Raw genomic sequence first — 20,437 nt, forward strand, 5'->3', positions numbered from 1 at the left:
CATACAGCTCCTGCAAACCTTCATCTGGCGGTCGTGGATTACTCTAAAGTATTCAACACCCGTTGCGGTATTGAATTTAGTGGAATATGGCAAGGATTGCACGAGCTCATTAAATTTGACCCGTACAATCCTTGTACCATCGGCAATATTGGTGCCCGGCCACATCCTCCTCTTGATGGACGAAAGCGCCCGGACTCCCCACCCACTTAGTTTATCCAGGATTTCCGCATCAGAAATGTATGCTGGCAGGGTAAGAAAGGAAACCACCAGCTCGTCATTACATAGTTCTCTGGCAATAATCCTAGTGTTGTGTATTTTAAACCCATCGAGCAGACGGTCCTTCCCCCTCTCTCCGCACACCGTCACCTCCAGCTTCCCGAGGGCCAGCACCCTACAGGCCCTGATTTCTCCGCAAACGACCGCCATAGCCTTCATTAATTCTCCTATGGGTATAACGTCCCCGCACTGCTCCACGCAAACCGTGAGCCTCCTCTCATACATGCGCTCTACCTTCTTAATCCCGTCCACTGTTTCTCCACCAGCCACCTGCTCTTGCCCGCCTCCAGCCGCCTTGCCGTTCCCATCTCCCCCGCTCTCTCCTTCTCTCCTTTCTCCTCCCGACTCCTCCGCAACACTCCTTCCTCCTCGCAACCCGCCAGCTTTTCCGTCCTCCTCCACCTCAAGTCCTGCTCCATTCACCGTCCCTCCAGCTCGCTGCCCGCCGGCACTCATTTCGCCCGGTGGCTTCGCCGAAGCTAGGCCCCGGATCATTCTCGCCTCCACCGTTGCAAACAAACAAAAATGACTGGAAAAGTATATATATAATAACTCAGGGCGATCCCCCAACAGTCTATGACTGCGGGGGACGAAAAAAAACACAAAATAACTGGGTTGTTAGACCAGATAGCAACACTCCAAAATTCTCTCCACCAGAACAAACAATTTACCATGCGGCTGTCCAAAAAAACACTACGTACTCCGACACTGTAGGGGGCATCAGGGTGGTATGGCCGTAAGCAATTAGTGCAGGCGCAAAACCAGGTTTTATACAGTAGCACATAAGGAGTGAGAAAGCTGCTGAGGCTCGACGTTACACTCTTACAAAAACAATCATTAGTTAGATATAAACGGCAGTAATTGATTCAGTAGGACTCCTTATCCATGTAAACGATCATTGTGACATCTGAATTCATTAATTATCTGAAATACACTGCGTGTGCGTGTGATGTTAAATGTTTGAACCAAGGTTAACGGTTAAAGTGTCAGAGAATGGGTGGTGATTTTTTGACGTCCTCCCATGATCTGAAGTGAGCGTGCGTGTTTGTGTTGGTGAAAGTTTAAGAAATGTACAACTGTCGGTTCAGCTCTCTGGTGCTCCCTGCTGGCAGTATCACTATACTGTCCTCATGTTTCACAAAAATAGTTTTGAGAGACGTTGTCAGTTTTTGTATGTTGCTTAAATCCTCCAAAGCGGTTGGCAGTAAACATCAGGTCACGGTACGCCACGGTAGGCCACGGAGTCAATGAGCTCGAGTTGAAAAAGAAAAAGCTTACAGCACCTGGTTTTCCCAGGCGGTCTCCCATCCAAGTACTAACCAGGCCCGACCCTGCTTAGCTTCCGAGATCAGACGAGATCGGGCGTGTTCAGGGTGGTATGGCCGTAAGCAATTAGTGCAGGCGCAAAACCAGGTTTTATACAGTAGCACATAAGGAGTGAGAAAGCTGCTGAGGCTCGACGTTACACTTTACAAAAACAATCATTAGTTAGATATAAACGGCAGTAATTGATTCAGTAGGACTCCTTATCCATGTAAACGATCATTGTGACATCTGAATTCATTAATTATCTGAAATACACTGCGTGTGCGTGTGATGTTAAATGTTTGAACCAAGGTTAACGGTTAAAGTGTCAGAGAATGGGTGGTGATTTTTTGACGTCCTCCCATGATCTGAAGTGAGCGTGCGTGTTTGTGTTGGTGAAAGTTTAAGAAATGTACAACTGTCGGTTCAGCTCTCTGGTGCTCCCTGCTGGCAGTATCACTATACTGTCCTCATGTTTCACAAAAATAGTTTTGAGAGACGTTGTCAGTTTTTGTATGTTGCTTAAATCCTCCAAAGCGGTTGGCAGTAAACATCAGGTCACGGTACGCCACGGTAGGCCACGGAGTCAATGAGCTCGAGTTGAAAAAGAAAAAGCTTACAGCACCTGGTATTCCCAGGCGGTCTCCCATCCAAGTACTAACCAGGCCCGACCCTGCTTAGCTTCCGAGATCAGACGAGATCGGGCGTGTTCAGGGTGGTATGGCCGTAAGCAATTAGTGCAGGCGCAAAACCAGGTTTTATACAGTAGCACATAAGGAGTGAGAAAGCTGCTGAGGCTCGACGTTACACTCTTACAAAAACAATCATTAGTTAGATATAAACGGCAGTAATTGATTCAGTAGGACTCCTTATCCATGTAAACGATCATTGTGACATCTGAATTCATTAATTATCTGAAATACACTGCGTGTGCGTGTGATGTTAAATGTTTGAACCAAGGTTAACGGTTAAAGTGTCAGAGAATGGGTGGTGATTTTTTGACGTCCTCCCATGATCTGAAGTGAGCGTGCGTGTTTGTGTTGGTGAAAGTTTAAGAAATGTACAACTGTCGGTTCAGCTCTCTGGTGCTCCCTGCTGGCAGTATCACTATACTGTCCTCATGTTTCACAAAAATAGTTTTGAGAGACGTTGTCAGTTTTTGTATGTTGCTTAAATCCTCCAAAGCGGTTGGCAGTAAACATCAGGTCACGGTACGCCACGGTAGGCCACGGAGTCAATGAGCTCGAGTTGAAAAAGAAAAAGCTTACAGCACCTGGTATTCCCAGGCGGTCTCCCATCCAAGTACTAACCAGGCCCGACCCTGCTTAGCTTCCGAGATCAGACGAGATCGGGCGTGTTCAGGGTGGTATGGCCGTAAGCAATTAGTGCAGGCGCAAAACCAGGTTTTATACAGTAGCACATAAGGAGTGAGAAAGCTGCTGAGGCTCGACGTTACACTTTTACAAAAACAATCATTAGTTAGATATAAACGGCAGTAATTGATTCAGTAGGACTCCTTATCCATGTAAACGATCATTGTGACATCTGAATTCATTAATTATCTGAAATACACTGCGTGTGCGTGTGATGTTAAATGTTTGAACCAAGGTTAACGGTTAAAGTGTCAGAGAATGGGTGGTGATTTTTTGACGTCCTCCCATGATCTGAAGTGAGCGTGCGTGTTTGTGTTGGTGAAAGTTTAAGAAATGTACAACTGTCGGTTCAGCTCTCTGGTGCTCCCTGCTGGCAGTATCACTATACTGTCCTCATGTTTCACAAAAATAGTTTTGAGAGACGTTGTCAGTTTTTGTATGTTGCTTAAATCCTCCAAAGCGGTTGGCAGTAAACATCAGGTCACGGTACGCCACGGTAGGCCACGGAGGCAATGAGCTCGAGTTGAAAAAGAAAAAGCTTACAGCACCTGGTATTCCCAGGCGGTCTCCCATCCAAGTACTAACCAGGCCCGACCCTGCTTAGCTTCCGAGATCAGACGAGATCGGGCGTGTTCAGGGTGGTATGGCCGTAAGCAATTAGTGCAGGCGCAAAACCAGGTTTTATACAGTAGCACATAAGGAGTGAGAAAGCTGCTGAGGCTCGACGTTACACTTTTACAAAAACAATCATTAGTTAGATATAAACGGCAGTAATTGATTCAGTAGGACTCCTTATCCATGTAAACGATCATTGTGACATCTGAATTCATTAATTATCTGAAATACACTGCGTGTGCGTGTGATGTTAAATGTTTGAACCAAGGTTAACGGTTAAAGTGTCAGAGAATGGGTGGTGATTTTTTGACGTCCTCCCATGATCTGAAGTGAGCGTGCGTGTTTGTGTTGGTGAAAGTTTAAGAAATGTACAACTGTCGGTTCAGCTCTCTGGTGCTCCCTGCTGGCAGTATCACTATACTGTCCTCATGTTTCACAAAAATAGTTTTGAGAGACGTTGTCAGTTTTTGTATGTTGCTTAAATCCTCCAAAGCGGTTGGCAGTAAACATCAGGTCACGGTACGCCACGGTAGGCCACGGAGTCAATGAGCTCGAGTTGAAAAAGAAAAAGCTTACAGCACCTGGTATTCCCAGGCGGTCTCCCATCCAAGTACTAACCAGGCCCGACCCTGCTTAGCTTCCGAGATCAGACGAGATCGGGCGTGTTCAGGGTGGTATGGCCGTAAGCAATTAGTGCAGGCGCAAAACCAGGTTTTATACAGTAGCACATAAGGAGTGAGAAAGCTGCTGAGGCTCGACGTTACACTTTTACAAAAACAATCATTAGTTAGATATAAACGGCAGTAATTGATTCAGTAGGACTCCTTATCCATGTAAACGATCATTGTGACATCTGAATTCATTAATTATCTGAAATACACTGCGTGTGCGTGTGATGTTAAATGTTTGAACCAAGGTTAACGGTTAAAGTGTCAGAGAATGGGTGGTGATTTTTTGACGTCCTCCCATGATCTGAAGTGAGCGTGCGTGTTTGTGTTGGTGAAAGTTTAAGAAATGTACAACTGTCGGTTCAGCTCTCTGGTGCTCCCTGCTGGCAGTATCACTATACTGTCCTCATGTTTCACAAAAATAGTTTTGAGAGACGTTGTCAGTTTTTGTATGTTGCTTAAATCCTCCAAAGCGGTTGGCAGTAAACATCAGGTCACGGTACGCCACGGTAGGCCACGGAGTCAATGAGCTCGAGTTGAAAAAGAAAAAGCTTACAGCACCTGGTATTCCCAGGCGGTCTCCCATCCAAGTACTAACCAGGCCCGACCCTGCTTAGCTTCCGAGATCAGACGAGATCGGGCGTGTTCAGGGTGGTATGGCCGTAAGCAATTAGTGCAGGCGCAAAACCAGGTTTTATACAGTAGCACATAAGGAGTGAGAAAGCTGCTGAGGCTCGACGTTACACTTTTACAAAAACAATCATTAGTTAGATATAAACGGCAGTAATTGATTCAGTAGGACTCCTTATCCATGTAAACGATCATTGTGACATCTGAATTCATTAATTATCTGAAATACACTGCGTGTGCGTGTGATGTTAAATGTTTGAACCAAGGTTAACGGTTAAAGTGTCAGAGAATGGGTGGTGATTTTTTGACGTCCTCCCATGATCTGAAGTGAGCGTGCGTGTTTGTGTTGGTGAAAGTTTAAGAAATGTACAACTGTCGGTTCAGCTCTCTGGTGCTCCCTGCTGGCAGTATCACTATACTGTCCTCATGTTTCACAAAAATAGTTTTGAGAGACGTTGTCAGTTTTTGTATGTTGCTTAAATCCTCCAAAGCGGTTGGCAGTAAACATCAGGTCACGGTACGCCACGGTAGGCCACGGAGGCAATGAGCTCGAGTTGAAAAAGAAAAAGCTTACAGCACCTGGTATTCCCAGGCGGTCTCCCATCCAAGTACTAACCAGGCCCGACCCTGCTTAGCTTCCGAGATCAGACGAGATCGGGCGTGTTCAGGGTGGTATGGCCGTAAGCAATTAGTGCAGGCGCAAAACCAGGTTTTATACAGTAGCACATAAGGAGTGAGAAAGCTGCTGAGGCTCGACGTTACACTTTTACAAAAACAATCATTAGTTAGATATAAACGGCAGTAATTGATTCAGTAGGACTCCTTATCCATGTAAACGATCATTGTGACATCTGAATTCATTAATTATCTGAAATACACTGCGTGTGCGTGTGATGTTAAATGTTTGAACCAAGGTTAACGGTTAAAGTGTCAGAGAATGGGTGGTGATTTTTTGACGTCCTCCCATGATCTGAAGTGAGCGTGCGTGTTTGTGTTGGTGAAAGTTTAAGAAATGTACAACTGTCGGTTCAGCTCTCTGGTGCTCCCTGCTGGCAGTATCACTATACTGTCCTCATGTTTCACAAAAATAGTTTTGAGAGACGTTGTCAGTTTTTGTATGTTGCTTAAATCCTCCAAAGCGGTTGGCAGTAAACATCAGGTCACGGTACGCCACGGTAGGCCACGGAGTCAATGAGCTCGAGTTGAAAAAGAAAAAGCTTACAGCACCTGGTATTCCCAGGCGGTCTCCCATCCAAGTACTAACCAGGCCCGACCCTGCTTAGCTTCCGAGATCAGACGAGATCGGGCGTGTTCAGGGTGGTATGGCCGTAAGCAATTAGTGCAGGCGCAAAACCAGGTTTTATACAGTAGCACATAAGGAGTGAGAAAGCTGCTGAGGCTCGACGTTACACTTTTACAAAAACAATCATTAGTTAGATATAAACGGCAGTAATTGATTCAGTAGGACTCCTTATCCATGTAAACGATCATTGTGACATCTGAATTCATTAATTATCTGAAATACACTGCGTGTGCGTGTGATGTTAAATGTTTGAACCAAGGTTAACGGTTAAAGTGTCAGAGAATGGGTGGTGATTTTTTGACGTCCTCCCATGATCTGAAGTGAGCGTGCGTGTTTGTGTTGGTGAAAGTTTAAGAAATGTACAACTGTCGGTTCAGCTCTCTGGTGCTCCCTGCTGGCAGTATCACTATACTGTCCTCATGTTTCACAAAAATAGTTTTGAGAGACGTTGTCAGTTTTTGTATGTTGCTTAAATCCTCCAAAGCGGTTGGCAGTAAACATCAGGTCACGGTACGCCACGGTAGGCCACGGAGTCAATGAGCTCGAGTTGAAAAAGAAAAAGCTTACAGCACCTGGTATTCCCAGGCGGTCTCCCATCCAAGTACTAACCAGGCCCGACCCTGCTTAGCTTCCGAGATCAGACGAGATCGGGCGTGTTCAGGGTGGTATGGCCGTAAGCAATTAGTGCAGGCGCAAAACCAGGTTTTATACAGTAGCACATAAGGAGTGAGAAAGCTGCTGAGGCTCGACGTTACACTTTTACAAAAACAATCATTAGTTAGATATAAACGGCAGTAATTGATTCAGTAGGACTCCTTATCCATGTAAACGATCATTGTGACATCTGAATTCATTAATTATCTGAAATACACTGCGTGTGCGTGTGATGTTAAATGTTTGAACCAAGGTTAACGGTTAAAGTGTCAGAGAATGGGTGGTGATTTTTTGACGTCCTCCCATGATCTGAAGTGAGCGTGCGTGTTTGTGTTGGTGAAAGTTTAAGAAATGTACAACTGTCGGTTCAGCTCTCTGGTGCTCCCTGCTGGCAGTATCACTATACTGTCCTCATGTTTCACAAAAATAGTTTTGAGAGACGTTGTCAGTTTTTGTATGTTGCTTAAATCCTCCAAAGCGGTTGGCAGTAAACATCAGGTCACGGTACGCCACGGTAGGCCACGGAGGCAATGAGCTCGAGTTGAAAAAGAAAAAGCTTACAGCACCTGGTATTCCCAGGCGGTCTCCCATCCAAGTACTAACCAGGCCCGACCCTGCTTAGCTTCCGAGATCAGACGAGATCGGGCGTGTTCAGGGTGGTATGGCCGTAAGCAATTAGTGCAGGCGCAAAACCAGGTTTTATACAGTAGCACATAAGGAGTGAGAAAGCTGCTGAGGCTCGACGTTACACTTTTACAAAAACAATCATTAGTTAGATATAAACGGCAGTAATTGATTCAGTAGGACTCCTTATCCATGTAAACGATCATTGTGACATCTGAATTCATTAATTATCTGAAATACACTGCGTGTGCGTGTGATGTTAAATGTTTGAACCAAGGTTAACGGTTAAAGTGTCAGAGAATGGGTGGTGATTTTTTGACGTCCTCCCATGATCTGAAGTGAGCGTGCGTGTTTGTGTTGGTGAAAGTTTAAGAAATGTACAACTGTCGGTTCAGCTCTCTGGTGCTCCCTGCTGGCAGTATCACTATACTGTCCTCATGTTTCACAAAAATAGTTTTGAGAGACGTTGTCAGTTTTTGTATGTTGCTTAAATCCTCCAAAGCGGTTGGCAGTAAACATCAGGTCACGGTACGCCACGGTAGGCCACGGAGTCAATGAGCTCGAGTTGAAAAAGAAAAAGCTTACAGCACCTGGTATTCCCAGGCGGTCTCCCATCCAAGTACTAACCAGGCCCGACCCTGCTTAGCTTCCGAGATCAGACGAGATCGGGCGTGTTCAGGGTGGTATGGCCGTAAGCAATTAGTGCAGGCGCAAAACCAGGTTTTATACAGTAGCACATAAGGAGTGAGAAAGCTGCTGAGGCTCGACGTTACACTTTTACAAAAACAATCATTAGTTAGATATAAACGGCAGTAATTGATTCAGTAGGACTCCTTATCCATGTAAACGATCATTGTGACATCTGAATTCATTAATTATCTGAAATACACTGCGTGTGCGTGTGATGTTAAATGTTTGAACCAAGGTTAACGGTTAAAGTGTCAGAGAATGGGTGGTGATTTTTTGACGTCCTCCCATGATCTGAAGTGAGCGTGCGTGTTTGTGTTGGTGAAAGTTTAAGAAATGTACAACTGTCGGTTCAGCTCTCTGGTGCTCCCTGCTGGCAGTATCACTATACTGTCCTCATGTTTCACAAAAATAGTTTTGAGAGACGTTGTCAGTTTTTGTATGTTGCTTAAATCCTCCAAAGCGGTTGGCAGTAAACATCAGGTCACGGTACGCCACGGTAGGCCACGGAGTCAATGAGCTCGAGTTGAAAAAGAAAAAGCTTACAGCACCTGGTATTCCCAGGCGGTCTCCCATCCAAGTACTAACCAGGCCCGACCCTGCTTAGCTTCCGAGATCAGACGAGATCGGGCGTGTTTTTTTTCTTTTTTATTATCAAAAATAGATTCAATTTTATACAATTACACATTCATTTATACGTATATCAAATAAAAGTAAATGAAAAACAGTCCCACAAATTAAACCACCCTCAGAAACCGCACAAACAATTAACTAAGCACACTTTCTCTTTTAAATTAAAATAAGAACAACACAGCAAAAGCAATATCTTTTCCCGAATACACTTACCCTCGAAATTAAACCGCCCCTCAATCCCAAAGCACAAACCGAATAGCCAAACACAGATTATTTTAACCTCGACCATTTACCCACAAAATTAAACCACCCCTCATTCGAAAAAACCACACAAAACCAAAATCCCACAAAAAAACCCCCCACTCTCCCACCTCCAAAAATAAGCCACCCCCTTTAAACCACCCAAATCAACCCCAAACGGTGCCCTGCTCAGTCATCCATACAATTCCATTCTCATTCACACCACATACTCCCGCGCTCTCTACAAACATACTCACAAACAAAGCCTCGTCCACAACATACAGCATTCGTAAGTGTCTTTTCCATTCATTCACAAACAGCCTCCATGCATCCAACTTTCTCCTTTCATACAGCGCAAAATCGCGTCTGTTAAAAATCGCCCTCCTTGCGAATCCAAAGATCATATTGACCATTTTCCAATTTCTATATTTCCTACTCACTCCCAAGAGTACAGACAATTCCCACCCCCGTTCCACCCAGCAGTCTCCCACACTGCACCCTCCCAGCAGCCCCTTGATTTTTCCCCAGAATTCCACTAGCTCGCAACTCTTTCCAATATGGCATTTCTTTTATATTCAGTTCTCATAACGTTCGCATTCAGGGAAAAAATAACCAAAGCCATAAATAATAAAAAATAAAATAAGGAAAAACCAACGAAAAAGAGCCAGCTAGCACAATAACCTTCATCAAAAAAAATTAACAATTCTTATTCTTCTTCCCACTCCCCTCCGTTTTTTGCTTTGCGGACAGCCTTTTTTTCGCCTCCCTTAGCTCCTCCATGTCCATATCACTCCCCGAGCTCCCCTCCCTCACAGTATTATCAACAAAATCCCCACTCTCAACCACCTCATCATTGCCCCAAGTCATATTAAGTACAGTTTTCCCCGTCCCATCCCCAAACATTCTTACCCCTTCCCGTCTTTCACCTCTGCCTCTCACGCTCCTGTCTCCCTGCCGCCGCGGCAGGCCCTCGCTCCGCTCTCCCCTCAGGTCCGCAGGCTGGCCCGAGGTGAGCTCCTCCTCCAGCAACGTGGGGAATTCCTCCCCCCCAGAGACACCGTCCCGGTCCATGCTCGCGCCCATGCCCTCCTCCTCGTCCTCACCACCACCGTCATCCGGCGCCCCCGGTTCGTCACCATCCAGCTCGCCGCCGTCCTCCTCCGCCTCCTTCTCCACCGGGCATATACAGTCTCTCTCTCTCCTCCGGCATGTCAGACACTTTGCCACCCCAGTGGCACACTCCCGAGCGTAGTGGCCCTGGCATCCACAATTATGGCAGGTAAAATCCGGGCACTCACGCAGGATGTGGCCCGGCTGCATACAGCTCCTGCAAACCTTCATCTGGCGGTCGTGGATTACTCTAAAGTATTCAACACCCGTTGCGGTATTGAATTTAGTGGAATATGGCAAGGATTGCACGAGCTCATTAAATTTGACCCGTACAATCCTTGTACCATCGGCAATATTGGTGCCCGGCCACATCCTCCTCTTGATGGACGAAAGCGCCCGGACTCCCCACCCACTTAGTTTATCCAGGATTTCCGCATCAGAAATGTATGCTGGCAGGGTAAGAAAGGAAACCACCAGCTCGTCATTACATAGTTCTCTGGCAATAATCCTAGTGTTGTGTATTTTAAACCCATCGAGCAGACGGTCCTTCCCCCTCTCTCCGCACACCGTCACCTCCAGCTTCCCGAGGGCCAGCACCCTACAGGCCCTGATTTCTCCGCACACGACCGCCATAGCCTTCATTAATTCTCCTATGGGTATAATGTCCCCGCACTGCTCCACGCAAACCGTGAGCCTCCTCTCATACATGCGCTCTACCTTCTTAATCCCGTCCACTGTTTCTCCACCAGCCACCTGCTCTTGCCCGCCTCCAGCCGCCTTGCCGTTCCCATCTCCCCCGCTCTCTCCTTCTCTCCTTTCTCCTCCCGACTCCTCCGCAACACTCCTTCCTCCTCGCAACCCGCCAGCTTTTCCGTCCTCCTCCACCTCAAGTCCTGCTCCATTCACCGTCCCTCCAGCTCGCTGCCCGCCGGCACTCATTTCGCCCGGTGGCTTCGCCGAAGCTAGGCCCCGGATCATTCTCGCCTCCACCGTTGCAAACAAACAAAAATTACCGGAAAAGTATATATATAATAACTCAGGGCGATCCCCCAACAGTCTATGACTGCGGGGGACGAAAAAAAACACAAAATAACTGGGTTGTTAGACCAGATAGCAACACTCCAAAATTCTCTCCACCAGAACAAACAATTTACCATGCGGCTGTCCAAAAAAACACTACGTACTCCGACACTGTAGGGGGCGTCAGGGTGGTATGGCCGTAAGCAATTTGTGCAGGCGCAAAACCAGGTTTTATACAGTAGCACATAAGGAGTGAGATAGCTGCTGAGGCTCGACGTTACACTTTTACAAAAACAATCATTAGTTAGATATAAACGGCAGTAATTGATTCAGTAGGACTCCTTATCCATGTAAACGATCATTGTGACATCTGAATTCATTAATTATCTGAAATACACTGCGTGTGCGTGTGATGTTAAATGTTTGAACCAAGGTTAACGGTTAAAGTGTCAGAGAATGGGTGGTGATTTTTTGACGTCCTCCCATGATCTGAAGTGAGCGTGCGTGTTTGTGTTGGTGAAAGTTTAAGAAATGTACAACTGTCGGTTCAGCTCTCTGGTGCTCCCTGCTGGCAGTATCACTATACTGTCCTCATGTTTCACAAAAATAGTTTTGAGAGACGTTGTCAGTTTTTGTATGTTGCTTAAATCCTCCAAAGCGGTTGGCAGTAAACATCAGGTCACGGTACGCCACGCTAGGCCACGGAGGCAATGAGCTCGAGTTGAAAAAGAAAAAGCTTACAGCACCTGGTATTCCCAGGCGGTCTCCCATCCAAGTACTAACCAGGCCCGACCCTGCTTAGCTTCCGAGATCAGACGAGATCGGGCGTGTTCAGGGTGGTATGGCCGTAAGCAATTAGTGCAGGCGCAAAACCAGGTTTTATACAGTAGCACATAAGGAGTGAGAAAGCTGCTGAGGCTCGACGTTACACTCTTACAAAAACAATCATTAGTTAGATATAAACGGCAGTAATTGATTCAGTAGGACTCCTTATCCATGTAAACGATCATTGTGACATCTGAATTCATTAATTATCTGAAATACACTGCGTGTGCGTGTGATGTTAAATGTTTGAACCAAGGTTAACGGTTAAAGTGTCAGAGAATGGGTGGTGATTTTTTGACGTCCTCCCATGATCTGAAGTGAGCGTGCGTGTTTGTGTTGGTGAAAGTTTAAGAAATGTACAACTGTCGGTTCAGCTCTCTGGTGCTCCCTGCTGGCAGTATCACTATACTGTCCTCATGTTTCACAAAAATAGTTTTGAGAGACGTTGTCAGTTTTTGTATGTTGCTTAAATCCTCCAAAGCGGTTGGCAGTAAACATCAGGTCACGGTACGCCACGCTAGGCCACGGAGGCAATGAGCTCGAGTTGAAAAAGAAAAAGCTTACAGCACCTGGTATTCCCAGGCGGTCTCCCATCCAAGTACTAACCAGGCCCGACCCTGCTTAGCTTCCGAGATCAGACGAGATCGGGCGTGTTCAGGGTGGTATGGCCGTAAGCAATTAGTGCAGGCGCAAAACCAGGTTTTATACAGTAGCACATAAGGAGTGAGAAAGCTGCTGAGGCTCGACGTTACACTTTTACAAAAACAATCATTAGTTAGATATAAACGGCAGTAATTGATTCAGTAGGACTCCTTATCCATGTAAACGATCATTGTGACATCTGAATTCATTAATTATCTGAAATACACTGCGTGTGCGTGTGATGTTAAATGTTTGAACCAAGGTTAACGGTTAAAGTGTCAGAGAATGGGTGGTGATTTTTTGACGTCCTCCCATGATCTGAAGTGAGCGTGCGTGTTTGTGTTGGTGAAAGTTTAAGAAATGTACAACTGTCGGTTCAGCTCTCTGGTGCTCCCTGCTGGCAGTATCACTATACTGTCCTCATGTTTCACAAAAATAGTTTTGAGAGACGTTGTCAGTTTTTGTATGTTGCTTAAATCCTCCAAAGCGGTTGGCAGTAAACATCAGGTCACGGTACGCCACGGAGTCAATGAGCTCGAGTTGAAAAAGAAAAAGCTTACAGCACCTGGTATTCCCAGGCGGTCTCCCATCCAAGTACTAACCAGGCCCGACCCTGCTTAGCTTCCGAGATCAGACGAGATCGGGCGTGTTCAGGGTGGTATGGCCGTAAGCAATTAGTGCAGGCGCAAAACCAGGTTTTATACAGTAGCACATAAGGAGTGAGAAAGCTGCTGAGGCTCGACGTTACACTCTTACAAAAACAATCATTAGTTAGATATAAACGGCAGTAATTGATTCAGTAGGACTCCTTATCCATGTAAACGATCATTGTGACATCTGAATTCATTAATTATCTGAAATACACTGCGTGTGCGTGTGATGTTAAATGTTTGAACCAAGGTTAACGGTTAAAGTGTCAGAGAATGGGTGGTGATTTTTTGACGTCCTCCCATGATCTGAAGTGAGCGTGCGTGTTTGTGTTGGTGAAAGTTTAAGAAATGTACAACTGTCGGTTCAGCTCTCTGGTGCTCCCTGCTGGCAGTATCACTATACTGTCCTCATGTTTCACAAAAATAGTTTTGAGAGACGTTGTCAGTTTTTGTATGTTGCTTAAATCCTCCAAAGCGGTTGGCAGTAAACATCAGGTCACGGTACGCCACGGTAGGCCACGGAGTCAATGAGCTCGAGTTGAAAAAGAAAAAGCTTACAGCACCTGGTATTCCCAGGCGGTCTCCCATCCAAGTACTAACCAGGCCCGACCCTGCTTAGCTTCCGAGATTCAGACGAGATCGGGCGTGTTCAGGGTGGTATGGCCGTAAGCAATTAGTGCAGGCGCAAAACCAGGTTTTATACAGTAGCACATAAGGAGTGAGAAAGCTGCTGAGGCTCGACGTTACACTTTTACAAAAACAATCATTAGTTAGATATAAACGGCAGTAATTGATTCAGTAGGACTCCTTATCCATGTAAACGATCATTGTGACATCTGAATTCATTAATTATCTGAAATACACTGCGTGTGCGTGTGATGTTAAATGTTTGAACCAAGGTTAACGGTTAAAGTGTCAGAGAATGGGTGGTGATTTTTTGACGTCCTCCCATGATCTGAAGTGAGCGTGCGTGTTTGTGTTGGTGAAAGTTTAAGAAATGTACAACTGTCGGTTCAGCTCTCTGGTGCTCCCTGCTGGCAGTATCACTATACTGTCCTCATGTTTCACAAAAATAGTTTTGAGAGACGTTGTCAGTTTTTGTATGTTGCTTAAATCCTCCAAAGCGGTTGGCAGTAAACATCAGGTCACGGTACGCCACGGTAGGCCACGGAGTCAATGAGCTCGAGTTGAAAAAGAAAAAGCTTACAGCACCTGGTATTCCCAGGCGGTCTCCCATCCAAGTACTAACCAGGCCCGACCCTGCTTAGCTTCCGAGATCAGACGAGATCGGGCGTGTTCAGGGTGGTATGGCCGTAAGCAATTAGTGCAGGCGCAAAACCAGGTTTTATACAGTAGCACATAAGGAGTGAGAAAGCTGCTGAGGCTCGACGTTACACTTTTACAAAAACAATCATTAGTTAGATATAAACGGCAGTAATTGATTCAGTAGGACTCCTTATCCATGTAAACGATCATTGTGACATCTGAATTCATTAATTATCTGAAATACACTGCGTGTGCGTGTGATGTTAAATGTTTGAACCAAGGTTAACGGTTAAAGTGTCAGAGAATGGGTGGTGATTTTTTGACGTCCTCCCATGATCTGAAGTGAGCGTGCGTGTTTGTGTTGGTGAAAGTTTAAGAAATGTACAACTGTCGGTTCAGCTCTCTGGTGCTCCCTGCTGGCAGTATCACTATACTGTCCTCATGTTTCACAAAAATAGTTTTGAGAGACGTTGTCAGTTTTTGTATGTTGCTTAAATCCTCCAAAGCGGTTGGCAGTAAACATCAGGTCACGGTACGCCACGGAGTCAATGAGCTCGAGTTGAAAAAGAAAATGCTTACAGCACCTGGTATTCCCAGGCGGTCTCCCATCCAAGTACTAACCAGGCCCGACCCTGCTTAGCTTCCGAGATCAGACGAGATCGGGCGTGTTCAGGGTGGTATGGCCGTAAGCAATTAGTGCAGGCGCAAAACCAGGTTTTATACAGTAGCACATAAGGAGTGAGAAAGCTGCTGAGGCTCGACGTTACACTCTTACAAAAACAATCATTAGTTAGATATAAACGGCAGTAATTGATTCAGTAGGACTCCTTATCCATGTAAACGATCATTGTGACATCTGAATTCATTAATTATCTGAAATACACTGCGTGTGCGTGTGATGTTAAATGTTTGAACCAAGGTTAACGGTTAAAGTGTCAGAGAATGGGTGGTGATTTTTTGACGTCCTCCCATGATCTGAAGTGAGCGTGCGTGTTTGTGTTGGTGAAAGTTTAAGAAATGTACAACTGTCGGTTCAGCTCTCTGGTGCTCCCTGCTGGCAGTATCACTATACTGTCCTCATGTTTCACAAAAATAGTTTTGAGAGACGTTGTCAGTTTTTGTATGTTGCTTAAATCCTCCAAAGCGGTTGGCAGTAAACATCAGGTCACGGTACGCCACGGTAGGCCACGGAGTCAATGAGCTCGAGTTGAAAAAGAAAAAGCTTACAGCACCTGGTATTCCCAGGCGGTCTCCCATCCAAGTACTAACCAGGCCCGACCCTGCTTAGCTTCCGAGATTCAGACGAGATCGGGCGTGTTCAGGGTGGTATGGCCGTAAGCAATTAGTGCAGGCGCAAAACCAGGTTTTATACAGTAGCACATAAGGAGTGAGAAAGCTGCTGAGGCTCGACGTTACACTTTTACAAAAACAATCATTAGTTAGATATAAACGGCAGTAATTGATTCAGTAGGACTCCTTATCCATGTAAACGATCATTGTGACATCTGAATTCATTAATTATCTGAAATACACTGCGTGTGCGTGTGATGTTAAATGTTTGAACCAAGGTTAACGGTTAAAGTGTCAGAGAATGGGTGGTGATTTTTTGACGTCCTCCCATGATCTGAAGTGAGCGTGCGTGTTTGTGTTGGTGAAAGTTTAAGAAATGTACAACTGTCGGTTCAGCTCTCTGGTGCTCCCTGCTGGCAGTATCACTATACTGTCCTCATGTTTCACAAAAACAGTTTTGAGAGACGTTGTCAGTTTTTGTATGTTGCTTAAATCCTCCAAAGCGGTTGGCAGTAAACATCAGGTCACGGTACGCCACGGAGTCAATGAGCTCGAGTTGAAAAAGAAAAAGCTTACAGCACCTGGTATTCCCAGGCTGGTCTCCCATCCAAGTACTAACCAGGCCCGACCCTGCTTAGCTTCCGAGATCAGACGAGATCGGGCGTGTTCAGGGTGGTATGGCCGTAAGCAATTAGTGCAGGCGCAAAACCAGGTTTTATACAGTAGCACATAAGGAGTGAGAAAGCTGCTGAGGCTCGACGTTACACTTTTACAAAAACAATCATTAGTTAGATATAAACGGCAGTAATTGATTCAGTAGGACTCCTTATCCATGTAAACGATCATTGTGACATCTGAATTCATTAATTATCTGAAATACACTGCGTGTGCGTGTGATGTTAAATGTTTGAACCAAGGTTAACGGTTAAAGTGTCAGAGAATGGGTGGTGATTTTTTGACGTCCTCCCATGATCTGAAGTGAGCGTGCGTGTTTGTGTTGGTGAAAGTTTAAGAAATGTACAACTGTCGGTTCAGCTCTCTGGTGCTCCCTGCTGGCAGTATCACTATACTGTCCTCATGTTTCACAAAAATAGTTTTGAGAGACGTTGTCAGTTTTTGTATGTTGCTTAAATCCTCCAAAGCGGTTGGCAGTAAACATCAGGTCACGGTACGCCACGGTAGGCCACGGAGGCAATGAGCTCGAGTTGAAAAAGAAAAAGCTTACAGCACCTGGTATTCCCAGGTCCCAGGCGGTCTCCCATCCAAGTACTAACCAGGCCCGACCCTGCTTAGCTTCCGAGATCAGACGAGATCGGGCGTGTTCAGGGTGGTATGGCCGTAAGCAATTAGTGCAGGCGCAAAACCAGGTTTTATACAGTAGCACATAAGGAGTGAGAAAGCTGCTGAGGCTCGACGTTACACTCTTACAAAAACAATCATTAGTTAGATATAAACGGCAGTAATTGATTCAGTAGGACTCCTTATCCATGTAAACGATCATTGTGACATCTGAATTCATTAATTATCTGAAATACACTGCGTGTGCGTGTGATGTTAAATGTTTGAACCAAGGTTAACGGTTAAAGTGTCAGAGAATGGGTGGTGATTTTTTGACGTCCTCCCATGATCTGAAGTGAGCGTGCGTGTTTGTGTTGGTGAAAGTTTAAGAAATGTACAACTGTCGGTTCAGCTCTCTGGTGCTCCCTGCTGGCAGTATCACTATACTGTCCTCATGTTTCACAAAAATAGTTTTGAGAGACGTTGTCAGTTTTTGTATGTTGCTTAAATCCTCCAAAGCGGTTGGCAGTAAACATCAGGTCACGGTACGCCACGGTAGGCCACGGAGGCAATGAGCTCGAGTTGAAAAAGAAAAAGCTTACCGCACCTGGTATTCCCAGGCGGTCTCCCATCCAAGTACTAACCAGGCCCGACCCTGCTTAGCTTCCGAGATCAGACGAGATCGGGCGTGTTCAGGGTGGTATGGCCGTAAGCAATTAGTGCAGGCGCAAAACCAGGTTTTATACAGTAGCACATAAGGAGTGTGAAAGCTGCTGAGGCTTGACGTTACACTTTTACAAAAACAATCATTAGTTAGATATAAACGGCAGTAATTGATTCAGTAGGACTCCTTATCCATGTAAACGATCATTGTGACATCTGAATTCATTAATTATCTGAAATACACTGCGTGTGCGTGTGATGTTAAATGTTTGAACCAAGGTTAACGGTTAAAGTGTCAGAGAATGGGTGGTGATTTTTTGACGTCCTCCCATGATCTGAAGTGAGCGTGCGTGTTTGTGTTGGTGAAAGTTTAAGAAATGTACAACTGTCGTTTCAGCTCTCTGGTGCTCCCTGCTGGCAGTATCACTATACTGTCCTCATGTTTCACAAAAATAGTTTTGAGAGACGTTGTCAGTTTTTGTATGTTGCTTAAATCCTCCAAAGCGGTTGGCAGTAAACATCAGGTCACGGTACGCCACGGTAGGCCACGGAGTCAATGAGCTCGAGTTGAAAAAGAAAAAGCTTACAGCACCTGGTATTCCCAGGCGGTCTCCCATCCAAGTACTAACCAGGCCCGACCCTGCTTAGCTTCCGAGATCAGACGAGATCGGGCGTGTTCAGGGTGGTATGGCCGTAAGCAATTAGTGCTAGGCGCAAAACCAGGTTTTATACAGTAGCACATAAGGAGTGAGAAAGCTGCTGAGGCTCGACGTTACACTCTTACAAAAACAATCATTAGTTAGATATAAACGGCAGTAATTGATTCAGTAGGACTCCTTATCCATGTAAACGATCATTGTGACATCTGAATTCATTAATTATCTGAAATACACTGCGTGTGCGTGTGATGTTAAATGTTTGAACCAAGGTTAACGGTTAAAGTGTCAGAGAATGGGTGGTGATTTTTGACGTCCTCCCATGATCTGAAGTGAGCGTGCGTGTTTGTGTTGGTGAAAGTTTAAGAAATGTACAACTGTCGGTTCAGCTCTCTGGTGCTCCCTGCTGGCAGTATCACTATACTGTCCTCATGTTTCACAAAAATAGTTTTGAGAGACGTTGTCAGTTTTTGTATGTTGCTTAAATCCTCCAAAGCGGTTGGCAGTAAACATCAGGTCACGGTACGCCACGGTAGGCCACGGAGTCAATGAGCTCGAGTTGAAAAAGAAAAAGCTTACAGCACCTGGTATTCCCAGGCGGTCTCCCATCCAAGTACTAACCAGGCCCGACCCTGCTTAGCTACCGAGATCAGACGAGATCGGGCGTGTTCAGGGTGGTATGGCCGTAAGCAATTAGTGCAGGCGCAAAACCAGGTTTTATACAGTAGCACATAAGGAGTGAGAAAGCTGCTGAGGCTCGACGTTACACTCTTACAAAAACAATCATTAGTTAGATATAAACGGCAGTAATTGATTCAGTAGAACTCCTTATCCATGTAAACGATCATTGTGACATCTGAATTCATTAATTATCTGAAATACACTGCGTGTGCGTGTGATGTTAAATGTTTGAACCAAGGTTAACGGTTAAAGTGTCAGAGAATGGGTGGTGATTTTTTGACGTCCTCCCATGATCTGAAGTGAGCGTGCGTGTTTGTGTTGGTGAAAGTTTAAGAAATGTACAACTGTCGGTTCAGCTCTCTGGTGCTCCCTGCTGGCAGTATCACTATACTGTCCTCATGTTTCACAAAAATAGTTTTGAGAGACGTTGTCAGTTTTTGTATGTTGCTTAAATCCTCCAAAGCGGTTGGCAGTAAACATCAGGTCACGGTACGCCACGGTAGGCCACGGAGTCAATGAGCTCGAGTTGAAAAAGAAAAAGCTTACAGCACCTAGTATTCCCAGGCGGTCACCCATCCAAGTACTAACCAGGCCCGACCCTGCTTAGCTTCCGAGATCAGACGAGATCGGGCGTGTTCAGGGTGGTATGGCCGTAAGCAAATAGTGCAGGCGCAAAACCAGGTTTTATACAGTAGCACATAAGGAGTGAGAAAGCTGCTGAGGCTCGACGTTACACTCTTACAAAAACAATCATTAGTTAGATATAAACGGCAGTAATTGATTCAGTAAGACTCCTTATCCATGTAAACGATCATTGTGACATCTGAATTCATTAATTATCTGAAATACACTGGGTGTGCGTGTGATGTTAAATGTTTGAACCAAGGTTAACGGTTAAAGTGTCAGAGAATGGGTGGTGATTTTTTGACGTCCTCCCATGATCTGAAGTGAGCGTGCGTGTTTGTGTTGGTGAAAGTTTAAGAAATGTACAACTGTCGGTTCAGCTCTCTGGTGCTCCCTGCTGGCAGTATCACTATACTGTCCTCATGTTTCACAAAAACAGTTTTGAGAGACGTTGTCAGTTTTTGTATGTTGCTTAAATCCTCCAAAGCGGTTGGCAGTAAACATCAGGTCACGGTACGCCACGGTAGGCCACGGAGGCAATGAGCTCGAGTTGAAAAAGAAAAAGCTTACAGCACCTGGTATTCCCAGGCGGTCTCCCATCCAAGTACTAACCAGGCCCGACCCTGCTTAGCTTCCGAGATCAAACGAGATCGGGCGTGTTCAGGGTGGTATGGCCGTAAGCAATTAGTGCTGGCGCAAAACCAGGTTTTATACAGTAGCACAT

The 20,437-nt window shown here is 45.5% G+C and overlaps 24 non-coding genes and 1 pseudogene across 24 annotated transcripts; all 25 read right to left on the reverse strand.

Annotated features, from left to right (window-relative positions):
* Positions 1-1,547: 1,547 nt before the first annotated feature.
* LOC130383393 (5S ribosomal RNA) lies at positions 1,548-1,666 on the reverse strand. Its single transcript, XR_008895832.1, has one exon. It is a non-coding gene; the product is annotated as a 5S ribosomal RNA (ribosomal RNA).
* A 528-nt stretch (positions 1,667-2,194) lies between these two features.
* LOC130383376 (5S ribosomal RNA) lies at positions 2,195-2,313 on the reverse strand. Its single transcript, XR_008895815.1, has one exon. It is a non-coding gene; the product is annotated as a 5S ribosomal RNA (ribosomal RNA).
* A 529-nt stretch (positions 2,314-2,842) lies between these two features.
* On the reverse strand, positions 2,843-2,961 carry LOC130383377 (5S ribosomal RNA). The gene has a single exon (XR_008895816.1). It is a non-coding gene; the product is annotated as a 5S ribosomal RNA (ribosomal RNA).
* Positions 2,962-3,490: 529 nt separating this feature from the next.
* On the reverse strand, positions 3,491-3,609 carry LOC130383378 (5S ribosomal RNA). The gene has a single exon (XR_008895817.1). It is a non-coding gene; the product is annotated as a 5S ribosomal RNA (ribosomal RNA).
* A 529-nt stretch (positions 3,610-4,138) lies between these two features.
* On the reverse strand, positions 4,139-4,257 carry LOC130383379 (5S ribosomal RNA). Its single transcript, XR_008895818.1, has one exon. It is a non-coding gene; the product is annotated as a 5S ribosomal RNA (ribosomal RNA).
* Positions 4,258-4,786: 529 nt separating this feature from the next.
* On the reverse strand, positions 4,787-4,905 carry LOC130383380 (5S ribosomal RNA). Its single transcript, XR_008895819.1, has one exon. It is a non-coding gene; the product is annotated as a 5S ribosomal RNA (ribosomal RNA).
* A 529-nt stretch (positions 4,906-5,434) lies between these two features.
* Positions 5,435-5,553, reverse strand: LOC130383381 (5S ribosomal RNA). The gene has a single exon (XR_008895820.1). It is a non-coding gene; the product is annotated as a 5S ribosomal RNA (ribosomal RNA).
* A 529-nt stretch (positions 5,554-6,082) lies between these two features.
* On the reverse strand, positions 6,083-6,201 carry LOC130383382 (5S ribosomal RNA). Its single transcript, XR_008895821.1, has one exon. It is a non-coding gene; the product is annotated as a 5S ribosomal RNA (ribosomal RNA).
* A 529-nt stretch (positions 6,202-6,730) lies between these two features.
* LOC130383384 (5S ribosomal RNA) lies at positions 6,731-6,849 on the reverse strand. The gene has a single exon (XR_008895823.1). It is a non-coding gene; the product is annotated as a 5S ribosomal RNA (ribosomal RNA).
* Positions 6,850-7,378: 529 nt separating this feature from the next.
* Positions 7,379-7,497, reverse strand: LOC130383385 (5S ribosomal RNA). The gene has a single exon (XR_008895824.1). It is a non-coding gene; the product is annotated as a 5S ribosomal RNA (ribosomal RNA).
* Positions 7,498-8,026: 529 nt separating this feature from the next.
* Positions 8,027-8,145, reverse strand: LOC130383386 (5S ribosomal RNA). Its single transcript, XR_008895825.1, has one exon. It is a non-coding gene; the product is annotated as a 5S ribosomal RNA (ribosomal RNA).
* Positions 8,146-11,872: 3,727 nt separating this feature from the next.
* Positions 11,873-11,991, reverse strand: LOC130383387 (5S ribosomal RNA). The gene has a single exon (XR_008895826.1). It is a non-coding gene; the product is annotated as a 5S ribosomal RNA (ribosomal RNA).
* A 529-nt stretch (positions 11,992-12,520) lies between these two features.
* On the reverse strand, positions 12,521-12,639 carry LOC130383388 (5S ribosomal RNA). Its single transcript, XR_008895827.1, has one exon. It is a non-coding gene; the product is annotated as a 5S ribosomal RNA (ribosomal RNA).
* Positions 12,640-13,158: 519 nt separating this feature from the next.
* On the reverse strand, positions 13,159-13,277 carry LOC130383389 (5S ribosomal RNA). Its single transcript, XR_008895828.1, has one exon. It is a non-coding gene; the product is annotated as a 5S ribosomal RNA (ribosomal RNA).
* A 529-nt stretch (positions 13,278-13,806) lies between these two features.
* On the reverse strand, positions 13,807-13,926 carry LOC130383402 (5S ribosomal RNA). The gene has a single exon (XR_008895841.1). It is a non-coding gene; the product is annotated as a 5S ribosomal RNA (ribosomal RNA).
* A 529-nt stretch (positions 13,927-14,455) lies between these two features.
* On the reverse strand, positions 14,456-14,574 carry LOC130383390 (5S ribosomal RNA). The gene has a single exon (XR_008895829.1). It is a non-coding gene; the product is annotated as a 5S ribosomal RNA (ribosomal RNA).
* Positions 14,575-15,093: 519 nt separating this feature from the next.
* LOC130383395 (5S ribosomal RNA) lies at positions 15,094-15,212 on the reverse strand. The gene has a single exon (XR_008895834.1). It is a non-coding gene; the product is annotated as a 5S ribosomal RNA (ribosomal RNA).
* Positions 15,213-15,741: 529 nt separating this feature from the next.
* On the reverse strand, positions 15,742-15,861 carry LOC130383403 (5S ribosomal RNA). The gene has a single exon (XR_008895842.1). It is a non-coding gene; the product is annotated as a 5S ribosomal RNA (ribosomal RNA).
* Positions 15,862-16,380: 519 nt separating this feature from the next.
* Positions 16,381-16,500, reverse strand: LOC130383406 (5S ribosomal RNA). Its single transcript, XR_008895845.1, has one exon. It is a non-coding gene; the product is annotated as a 5S ribosomal RNA (ribosomal RNA).
* A 529-nt stretch (positions 16,501-17,029) lies between these two features.
* LOC130383283 (5S ribosomal RNA) lies at positions 17,030-17,155 on the reverse strand (annotated as a pseudogene).
* Positions 17,156-17,684: 529 nt separating this feature from the next.
* On the reverse strand, positions 17,685-17,803 carry LOC130383400 (5S ribosomal RNA). Its single transcript, XR_008895839.1, has one exon. It is a non-coding gene; the product is annotated as a 5S ribosomal RNA (ribosomal RNA).
* A 529-nt stretch (positions 17,804-18,332) lies between these two features.
* On the reverse strand, positions 18,333-18,451 carry LOC130383391 (5S ribosomal RNA). Its single transcript, XR_008895830.1, has one exon. It is a non-coding gene; the product is annotated as a 5S ribosomal RNA (ribosomal RNA).
* Positions 18,452-18,980: 529 nt separating this feature from the next.
* LOC130383397 (5S ribosomal RNA) lies at positions 18,981-19,099 on the reverse strand. Its single transcript, XR_008895836.1, has one exon. It is a non-coding gene; the product is annotated as a 5S ribosomal RNA (ribosomal RNA).
* A 529-nt stretch (positions 19,100-19,628) lies between these two features.
* Positions 19,629-19,747, reverse strand: LOC130383398 (5S ribosomal RNA). Its single transcript, XR_008895837.1, has one exon. It is a non-coding gene; the product is annotated as a 5S ribosomal RNA (ribosomal RNA).
* A 529-nt stretch (positions 19,748-20,276) lies between these two features.
* On the reverse strand, positions 20,277-20,395 carry LOC130383396 (5S ribosomal RNA). Its single transcript, XR_008895835.1, has one exon. It is a non-coding gene; the product is annotated as a 5S ribosomal RNA (ribosomal RNA).
* Between the last annotated feature and the right edge of the window lie 42 nt (positions 20,396-20,437).

The sequence above is a fragment of the Gadus chalcogrammus genome, chromosome 5 (genome assembly GCF_026213295.1).
Source record: "Gadus chalcogrammus isolate NIFS_2021 chromosome 5, NIFS_Gcha_1.0, whole genome shotgun sequence".
NCBI lineage: Eukaryota > Metazoa > Chordata > Actinopteri > Gadiformes > Gadidae > Gadus > Gadus chalcogrammus.